The 10,569-nt window shown below is 42.3% G+C and overlaps 1 long non-coding RNA gene across 1 annotated transcript; it reads right to left on the bottom strand.

Annotated features, from left to right (window-relative positions):
* Positions 1–434: 434 nt before the first annotated feature.
* LOC109367769 lies at positions 435–10,238 on the bottom strand. The gene is made up of 5 exons (XR_002115177.1): positions 9,877–10,238; positions 8,358–8,506; positions 6,071–6,135; positions 3,280–3,439; positions 435–2,484 (listed from the first exon to the last, which is right to left on the bottom strand). It is a non-coding gene; the product is annotated as an uncharacterized LOC109367769 (long non-coding RNA).
* Between the last annotated feature and the right edge of the window lie 331 nt (positions 10,239–10,569).

A 10,569-nucleotide genomic window follows, 5' to 3' on the forward strand; every position in this document is an offset into this window, starting at 1 on the left:
ACATACCAGAGATGTGCTTTTATCTACTGGTAAGCCAGAAAATGAGATGGGGAGATGACTCCAAGCCCCATGATACAGGAAGGCTTTTTCTGAAGCATGGTGAATATTATCCTTCATACCACAAAGCACAACCCAGTAAAAGACACCTGAAATTCTGTAGAATGCGAACACCACCTCTGGGAACTTCCATTTTGGCTTAACTCGAAGATATTTGTTTGAGATGGAGGTGGGGTCCTGGTACAACCTCATCTGTCACAGTACTGTTTGCTGTTATTAACTATCCTAAGGAAAATAACTGGGACTGCCTAAAGTGATCTCTGGTCTGAAATTCCACAGACCTCCTGAAGAACCTCTCATGGAAAGAATTTCCATAGTTATGAAATGCAAAAAATACTGCTTTTTTTATTCTCTATTTTCTTTCAGCACACCCATGTTCCTGCATGCAGAATGCTTGCACAGGCCCAAAATATACTTTACTACTCAGCATTGTGTAAACCATATGATGCACTGTAACTTGTCTTCTCTGTAAAATATGCCGGCTTCACCTTCTCCATCTGTTGTGAAATGGAAATCTTGTCATTCTCCAAAATGTTATTACCTGTGTTGAGGCCATGCTGTGTTTGCATGGACTCTTTCTGATAGGCAACCAGAACAGAAGGCTGTATTCTGGAGGAAGAAGATGTGTGTTTTCAGATGCACCTGTATTTTGACCTCCCAGGAGAAGTGACTGTATATTTTCTGCTATCTATATTCCAAAGCCCTTTCCGAATATCATTTTCACTCTGATTCCTAACTCCGGGCTTCTTAGCACCAGCAGGACTTTTCCCTGCCAGGTGTGAAGAGGAGGCCATGAGCAACTAAGAAAAGGGGACTTCAGAGACAGGATTGTCAGTGCCATGTCAGTGCTGCACTGTGTTGCAGCTCCTCCAGTGATGTCATAGCCCTGGACACTGGCCAGAACAGCACTTACCTTGCAGAGACTTGCAAATCCCACACATTTCCTGACCTAATGGGGAACATCAGCAGCTGTGACTCCCAAAAAGCAACATGGATGTTTGTGAGTGGTGTTACAAGCTTGTGCCTGATATGGAAACTGAACCTGTGCATCCCAACTACTGCAAAGCAACATGGGGGTCTTCCCATTAAAGTTCAAAAGGAAATATACTGGTAGTCTCTCCATTGGATGTTTTGGAAATGAGGGAATGCAATCACTCCTAGAAAAGCTGTAACTAAGTATTCTTGAGACTAATTCTCGGATTTGTATCTCAATAGGAAAGAAATGTTCAATACTTGGTATGATTATGTGAGCATTCCAGTTTGTAATGTCATAGAAAGATGTAACATACTATGAAACCCTAATGTTCCATATCATGCCAGACTTGTGGGTAAAGAAATTTTTAGAGAAACTCTTCTCATTTTGCTGCCACAATGGACAGGAATATTTCTGCAACACCTCAATGGCTGGGGAAAAGAAAACACTATCTGTCTTTTTCACTCAAGGCTCTCCCAGTCACCCTGCCAAAATGGGTGAATAAAAAACCATGTGAAATATAGATTCATTTTCTAACATTCTGTATTGCTTAGAGGGACAGATCAAGTTATCAAGTTATTTTTCATTGGGATTTATTCGGAGATTAATTAAACATAACCTCTATTAGACTTTATAATGAGTTATGTCTGTGAGTGTTTCTTGTCACTGTGAGAAGAGCTAAAAAGCTGAAAAAAACACATGTACTACTCTCCTACTCATTCTATGATGATGAACATAGGATCTCAGAGAGAGCAATCGGACTTTTAAGGCTAGACAATCTTTTTCCAAGGTTCAGATTTCCTCCAGAAGCTTACAGAAACTGCCTTATCCTGCTCCCATGACTGCAGACATGCTGTGTATCTGCCTCTGCTCTCCTTGCTCTGGACTCAGTACAACTTTGACACTTTGCAGAACTTTGAGCTGTGTTCTCATCTTCAGCCACAGCAGAGATGGTGCCCATGGCCAGAAGAGGCACAGCATCAGCTAAGAGATTGCTGTGGCACTTGGCTGGAGCAGTGCATGATAGCTGGGTGAGGACACAAACCCCAGTGTAGGGCTCATTAACCCCAATGGCAAATAACACTGTTTTGTTTGTTGTTGTTGTTGTTGTTTTAAACTTGCTTAATACAAACATATCAGAGAAGAACTCACAGGCACTGGTTTGTTTGATTTTCACATCACTGTCAAGGAAGGCACAAATGCTGACAATTGTCACGGTTGGTAGTTACTAACTTTGATTTGTCCAAACACATAAAAACCTGCACTCTGGAAAGTGTCTTTGCCCTCAGCTGTCACCTGTGGTCAGGGCTGCAGCAGGGAGGCCTCAGCTCACACCTCCAGAAACAGCCCTGGATAGATCACCATGAAACACAAATGGTCCCCTCTAGCTTAACCTCTCTTCTAAATACAGAGCGTGTCCTCAGTGAACGGGCCAGCGCCAGGCCAGACAGAACCTGAAAAGAAAACAGGGAATTAGGATACGAAGGTCGGGGCAATTTTCAGCCCACGCGTGTGGGAAGGTGAAGAAGAAAGTCCTTAATATTCCTTCTAATGTGGTTTTAATAGCCAAAGCCTTTCAGAATATAATTAGTGTTTATATACCCACTCATGAGAGCAAATCAGTCTCTTCCTCAGGAAGACCATTAACTTGATTTTTTTTTTTTGGCTCTCTGTGAGTTGTAACCAATTAAAAACCCAAATTCTGCAGCTGTTAGATTTCACCTAGAAACTTGGAAGTTGCCAACAGGTGAACAGTAATTTAGTAAGGAAACACATACAAAAAAAGGACAAAATAATCAAGAGAGAATAAGAAATAATCTGATTCTTTGCTGAAGTATTTAAAATAACCCAATTAGAAAAAAGGACAATTGAGTCAACCTCTTTTTTAAGAGGTTTTCACCCCCATTGAGTCTGACTCAGTAAATCTGCTTTATTAAGTGGAAGAACCTCCATGGATCTCAAAGGTAGGTGGATTGTACTTTTAACTGTTCGCCACATACTTCATACTCTGTAGATGCCTAAAGCACAGCAACTCTGCCTCTGTGTTTGAATCTTCTGCTACCTCCCAGAATCCAAATTATTGACAGTAACAATTTAAATACTGGATTATGGAAAACATAGGAAAAATCACTAAATCCTGGAGCATCAGTCATCATAAGGGATGTAAACATGCAAAGAAGAGTATAGATGGGGCTGGTTTGTTTGCTTTTTAAAACTGAAGTCAGAACGACACATGAGAAATGTCCTACCTCTGCTTACCAAAGAGAGGTATCTTCTTTGCTTTTTTCTGTAATATGGTTTGACAGTTCAGCATTGCTGTCTGCAGTTGTTTCAGTTGCGGTGAACAGAAGGAGTTCTGGATGATTTCAAGTTTTCTGTTCTTGGTAACAATAGAGGTTCATTCACGCACTGCAGGACAGAGATGTACAGAGATCAGCTCGTACAGTTTCAACTGATTATTAGGTAAGTTTGTGCCATGAACATTACTCTGTTTCATTACACATCTCACTGCAGGTTTCCTTCTGGATTTCATTTGCACAGGTCACTCATAACAACCACTGGAATGCAAATCATGAATAGAAAAGGTGATTGATTAGAGAGGAAGTACATCCATTGCAAAAATCCAGCTGCCTCTCTGTCCTGGACATCCAAAAGGGAACAGGACTAGTGGCAGTACTAAACAGGACCGGTATACATGTTATCTGCAATGGGCCACTTCTGAGAGGTCACTCTAAAAGTAAAATATGGTGCACCAAGAGTAGTACCCCCAGTGACAGCAAGTCCCATTTATTGATAGATTGATAGGAGATTTCAGTCTCTGCAATATGCCAGCTCCCCGCACCCAAACTGTTTTCTTTCTCTCTCAACCCTGTCAGAGGGAGCAGATGAGAGGCACACTAGCCACCTGCCCTAGGAACTGAAAGTGTCTCCAGAGTGTCCATGCACTGATCCCTGTGCTCTGCACTAAGCTAGTGCTGCTCTGTCCACAAGTACGGGCTGCCCAGCAGTGACACCTTTGGATTCTGTCCTCAAACAAAACTGCCTAAGTCTTCACACTGTGATAAAACTCTAAGCTCTTCTCCCTACAGAAATCAGGCCAGAGAGTGGGAGGTGGGGGCTTGGAGAGAGAAAGCGAGTGGGTGAGAGATTAAACAGCCTCTGGTATTCAAAGCCTGTGGATGACAGTTTCAAAAATATTTCTAGGGATACACTTGGCAGGCACTTGTCTGCAATTTCCTTCTAGATACATATAAACAGCAAAGGCACACAAACGGTCTCTTACTCAAAGAGTTATAATTATCCTAATTGTTGTACCCATACAAAGATGGATTAGCAGCTGGCTGGGGCACCTCTCCCAGCGCTGCTCCTTCCTCTGCCCTGTGCAAACACTGCTCCTGCACTCATCCTCACTGAGCCAAGGGCCAGAACTGCATCCCAGATCTCTGCCACATAGTGGTTTGTGACTCCTGCTACTGTAGCCCTGAGGGTGAACACAGGGTACTGAGTCCCAACAGACGTAGGGCCTGAGTTCCCAACCGATTTTAAAATGCTGTGAGCGCCTGTCTACTCCAAGGTCCTCTGAGAATCCTACAGTCCCAGACCCACAAAGAAATACTGAGTAGCAATTTCTTCTTTGCAGAGACTTTATACTTAAAACTAAAAAAAAAATAATTCAAACTGATGTCAGCATTGGCAATATGAAGCTATAACACCTGAATGGAAGCTGTGCTGAATCCAGCAGAGGGATACCCACAACCATGTGGAAGGGGCTGCAAGGAGACCAACTACGTCCTCCATGACTTCTCTCCTGATCCCAAAGACCTGCCATGCTTTGTGAGCCTTGTCAGCCAGCTGTAATGCAGGCAGTTCTGATTCACCACTGTGGCTGTGTACACAGAACAAGGAGATAAGTGAAAACAAGATCCAATTCCAGAACACTCCTTAAAATCCTTCATGCTTCAGCAGGGTAGGGATATCCTGTAGGAATCGTGGGTGTGAGTTATTAACGTGAGTACTGATTTACCTTTTTGAATTGACCTAACATACTACTGCTGCGCAAACAAATATCATATGTTTGGAAACAGACTGAACTCAATCACAAAATCACAAGCGTAGCGTGATGCAAATGACAGTTACACAGTAAGCCCTTAGATATATGTGCAAAAAGTGCCGTCGCAATTAAAATGTGAGATAGTAACTCAGAAAGTAGTCTGATAATAAGTAGTTTATTCACCAAATTAACGAACCTCCTAGCTATGGGTGGATGGTAATTACAGGTATCATGAAATAGAGTCACACTGTGTAACTGCACTCTAATTATATTTGCTGTATTAAAGTGTGACCCTGGTATTACACTGAGAAATGAGATGAAAAGCAGGAGAAAAATCCCAGCTCAGGATCCAAGTGGGTGGAACAAACCCATAGCAGTGCGTATTCACAACTGCATTTTCAGCTTCACAGCTTGCTGCCAAAGATACGTGGCACACACGTCTCTGGAGTAAGAGTGCGATCGCATGTGTTTGTACTGGCATTACACATGCACTGCTCGGCTTAGTATTCTCCCTGGAACCACTGCTCTGTTCCACTACCAGCAACAGGCAAACTCCATAACAGGAGTGAACTGTCAGCTGTACAAATTCCATATTTTCCCTACAGTATATTGGATCCTGGTAGGCTTATTGCTGAATACAAGTACACTGTGCTGGTGCCAATGTGCTCTCTTCCTTCCTGTCCTTTGTGCCTAAAGCTAAAAAAACTGGGAGGAAAAGACTGATCTCACTAGTTTTATGGTTGTTGGGTTTTTATATATTGCTTTTTCAGTGGCAAAGCTTGTTGTTTAGCTCTGTGACCTTTCCAGAGCCCAGTGAGCTCAGAAGAGGCATGGGAAACACTGCAGTAGTCACTGAGAAAAGGGGCTGGGAGGGAAGAAAGCATGGGAATGTCACCGGGGAAAAAAAAAAAAAAAAGGGGTGGGGGTAGGGCGGGTGGGAGAAGGAAATCTGTGTGGAAGAGCAATAAATACATCACAACAGTACTTACAGATATCTCTCTGAAAAATACACTCTTCCAGTCATTGCAGACGTGTTTTGTCTTTATTCTCAACCCTGAAAGAAAAGAAACCTGTTTTGAACTTGTGTAACACTGCCATCCAGTGCTCCAAGTGTGTCCCAGGCTGCAGCCCTGCCTCTGTGCCCAGTCCCATCTCACCACAAGACAAAGCCACAGCCCTAGCAGGCCCCAGTTATCAGCATCCCTAGTGCAGTGCCCCATCCTGTGGTCCCCTGCCCATGAGAGGCCTGGCAGGCTTCAGCTTATGGATCTGGAGTACCTGGACATCCTCAGTCACCAGGACACCTGGAGCACTGCGGATCACATCATCAAACCCTCCTGCCAGGCCACTGAGTCAACTGCCCTCACCTCTAACAACTCAGTGTCTTCCTTTAGAATGAAGGTAATGGAAACAGCTATACTAGATCAATTCGAAAGGCTCGAGATTTTGAACTCACTGCGTGTATTGGCTGGAGAAAGGCAGGTTGTCACTGTAACCTTCTCTATCACAAAAGCATCCAAAGGAATAAGAAAGCAAACCTCTTAAAAGGTGAACCCATTCACATATTTTCTCTCTTGTTCTCCATTTCTTTAACAGCCGAAGAAGGAAGGCTTCTTATATACTAAGTACCCTGCCAAGTGGTAGCATGCCCTTGGGCTTGAGACCACTATGGAGGCAGCTGCTCAGCAAAAAGGGGAGGGCTCACAGAGCAGTCAAGAGGATGCTGGCTGGGTTCTCCTTAATGATCACAGCTAAATACGATGAGAGACAAATTTGTCTAAAACATAGGGAGCAGGCAGAAGGGATATTCTGAGACTTCTTTACTGTTCCTTTCAGGTGAGTATAAGCATCCGTGTAAGATTCTGAGACTCTTTTCATTTCAAGACCTCTGATAATAAAAGCAATGGTGATCAATGCAACCCCAAATAACTTAGTAGCAAAAGCTTCAACCAACCTTCATCATAGAGATGACTGGAACTTTTTCACCACTAAACAAATAGATAGCTTTGTTACTCAATAATTACAGAAATTATACTTCCTTCAGTGGAACAGCAGCAAAATGGATTGCAATGAATTACAAAAATAGATCTGTTGGTTTTTGAATATGCTTTGGTACGAAAAGAACAGCTGAATTTGATAAAATATAGCCACTTTCTCAGCTGACTTGCATAGTCAGGAGAAACTCTACCTTTTAGATCAGGTGAATTTGAAAGGAAATCTTTGATGTAATGTAGAATAACTTCTTCATAGCCGAGGGAATATAAACAAATACATTTCTTCTTCATTTTTCCACACTATATTTAGTTAATATTGAATGGATGGCTTGAAACTCATAGTAAGAATTGATAGTGGGGTCTGGTGTTTATTCTTGTTTTGAAGGGATACATCATTATTAATTAAAGCAGATACTGGAGCTCCTGAAGCCAAGTGGATAGCACAAAGTATTTTTCATGCCTTTATTCGTAAGGTTTTTGAATTAAATTTCTGGAACGTGTACAGTAGCAACACTGGTTTTGCAAAAAAAAAAAAAATCCTACTATTGATTGACATAGGTGGAAAGATACAATCATTCATTTTTCCTAAGAAACCAAATCCTAAGAGTTTGGGATTGATCACGTATTGATTCTAGGCATTAGTTTTGGCCTATTCCATGGAAAAGCACTGAGCTCCAAAATTCAATCAAAATCCAATAGAAAGGGATCTGTGTTCAGTTTTCAGTCTTCCCTCAGCCTCCTGTTCTTTTCTTGATCTAATTTCTATAGCTCCAACTTGCTCAGATAATAGTCGGCCATCATTTCTCATTTCCAATAACTAGAGGCCCTTCTTTCGGTGTTCAGCAACAAGGTGCGCACACGTCTGGTTGCCTTTTGGTGCCAACCTAATCCTGAACACACGGACTAACCTCTTTGTGCTTCACTGACACTTTAAGATGAGGATAAATGTCAGAACAAAAAGTTATAAGAGTTACGTACATTCCATAGGAAAACAATCTATATTTTTCAAGCAGCATTGACTGCCAACAGTATGCAAGACAGTAACTGTCCTTGAGTTCTTAGATTCTGTTTTGCAGGAGCATCTGCAGAGCAGCACAACATCAAGGAACCACCACCTGAGCACAGTGAACTCTGATGCTTTGCAATTGCAAATAAAAGCAATTGCATAATAAATGCAAATAAAAGCAAAAGACTGTAGATCTTTAATACAAAAATGTATGGTGACATGTAACAATGACAGTGGCAATGATGAGGTGAAAATACTCATTCACAGAGAGCTCACCTTTTAAGGATTAAAATGGAGACTATGTTCATCCGTATGAAAGAGGGTTGCTCATCCCTGTTAATATCAGCCTATTATGGTGCTGCTGTCAGTGTGGGCAGTGAGACCCGCTGGCTCAGCTTCCATCATTCCTGGCATCCTTACCCCTGCTGGGAAAAGTGCAGGAGAAAAATCTTATTTTAAACATGAAGGTGGGCCCTCCTGTTTTTAGGTTCCCAATACTAGCACTTAGATAGGACTACATTAACAGAAGCAGTTCCTCTCAAAAATCTGGTTTGTAAAACAGATCAGCTGGACACCAAATAGTCAGAGAACTCAAAGAGTGTATCATAAAAATGAGTCTTCCACGTAAGAGTTCTGGTCAGTTAGTTTGTTGTTTTTTTTTTATTACCATCCTCCAAAGCTTATTAGTTGCTTAGTTATTATATTCCACAGTCATCATCTGCAGGAGTCCAGACTTTCATACTCAGCTTTCTATTAACCCCTAAAGTCTTTCAGTGCTAGGAATGCTCCCAGTTCAATAACACAGTTGCATTGAAGGAGACTGGAGCTAAAGAAAACAACTAAGTTTCTGTGCAGTGGAATCAATTTGCAGCAGATTTATGTATGTCAGTGTGTAGTGCTTGTCTTGTATCCAAACCCAGAGAGACAGAAGGTCATGATGGGAAGTCCCATTTATTGCCATCAGTCAGGTCTCTGAGTTCCAGGGGAGGAATGCAACACACAGCACATCTTTGAGGCCTTTGGCATACGCATTTCAAAATTAAACAGTCTTCCACTCTTGAACAAGAACTCTAACAGACTGAAGAAGAGTGCTGTGGGGAATTTTATGCTTCACTTTGCTCAGATAATTAATATCGTATAATGCTGGCTCACCATTGTCTCCCATCCTGCACAGCTACACAGACTAAATCTACAGAGAGATTCTTCCTTCATTCAGAATGCAAATCCTCAGAGCCCCCTTTTCAGCTACTGCCTAACTTTGGAGCTGGCTAAATCCCCATGATGCCCAAGATCCCATCAGTAAAGCTCTCTGGTTGCCTATGCTTCTGCCTTTGGGCCTGCCCAAACAGTGCTGAATAACTCAATATTTCAGTCCTACAGGGATTTGCAAATAAGGCATTTCTCTTTCAGCAGATATATCTGCTAACTATGATCCAGTAGGAATTTCTATGACCCAGAGGTAGCACAGACCAAAGCTGCAGGCAAGGGATGGTGGGATGGTAAGAACTGCCACTGCTATAATAAGGAAGAGTTGGGGATAAAGGCAGCTAAACTATCCCAGAAGAGCTGGTTGTGGTTTTTTTGTGCCACTTCTGGATCTGCTGGCACTTCAAATCCCTCATTTACATCTTGCAGGAGCAGGATTTCGCTGACCAAGTTGTATAATCAATGAGTATACAGATGTATAATTGACAAATATACAGAAAACGTAGGCTGGTCTTTAGAGATCGTATAGCTGGAAATATTATCACATTGGAAAGGGATAATTGGAAATGAATGGAAAAAGCTTACTTACCCATGTCCTGGGCTTGCAGGAAAAACTCCAAGAGGAGCAATCTCCAGAGAGATCCTTCCTCAGCAGCAGTCAGCCCTTTAATGGGGTCTAAGAGAGGTGCAGTCAGGCTCCACACCTTTTGGTCACACACCTGACCTTCACCTGTGCTCCCACAGCTGACTCATTTCTTGCCTCAGGTGATCGGAGGTTCAGGCTATGATTCAACAGTTCCCATACACAAGTGAGTATTACAGATACAGGCAGGACCTGACAAGTGCACAATGCCTTAAATGAGCAGCTTGAATTACAGGAGGCATCTTATCATTCAAAATCAAGCATGTGCCTCCTCCTCCTTTCCTCGCATTTGCTCCTGACCACCTTAAGGAGTCTATTTCTGCATAACAGCTTTTGCAGCTCTCAATGGTCATTTCAACCTCCATTTACCCAAGCTGTTCATTTCCCTGGGCTGCAGAGCACCTAAGAACTGAACCACCTAAGTTCTATTCTCTGAACAATTTACCAGATGAGTTTTGTTTGGGAATCCTATTTTCCTCCCCTTAGTAGTGTAAGCAGCCTGCAAAGCAGCAAATTAGCTCTCTGAATTTAATATATTTATGTTAGTAATAGGAGTAATTGCACCATCTCTGTCATATCAGGCAGCATACTCATGTGAAATACCCATGGCAAGGGGTCAGTGATTGCTGGTCTGTCAAG

This window comes from Meleagris gallopavo, chromosome 5 (genome assembly GCF_000146605.3).
Source record: "Meleagris gallopavo isolate NT-WF06-2002-E0010 breed Aviagen turkey brand Nicholas breeding stock chromosome 5, Turkey_5.1, whole genome shotgun sequence".
Taxonomy (NCBI): domain Eukaryota; kingdom Metazoa; phylum Chordata; class Aves; order Galliformes; family Phasianidae; genus Meleagris; species Meleagris gallopavo.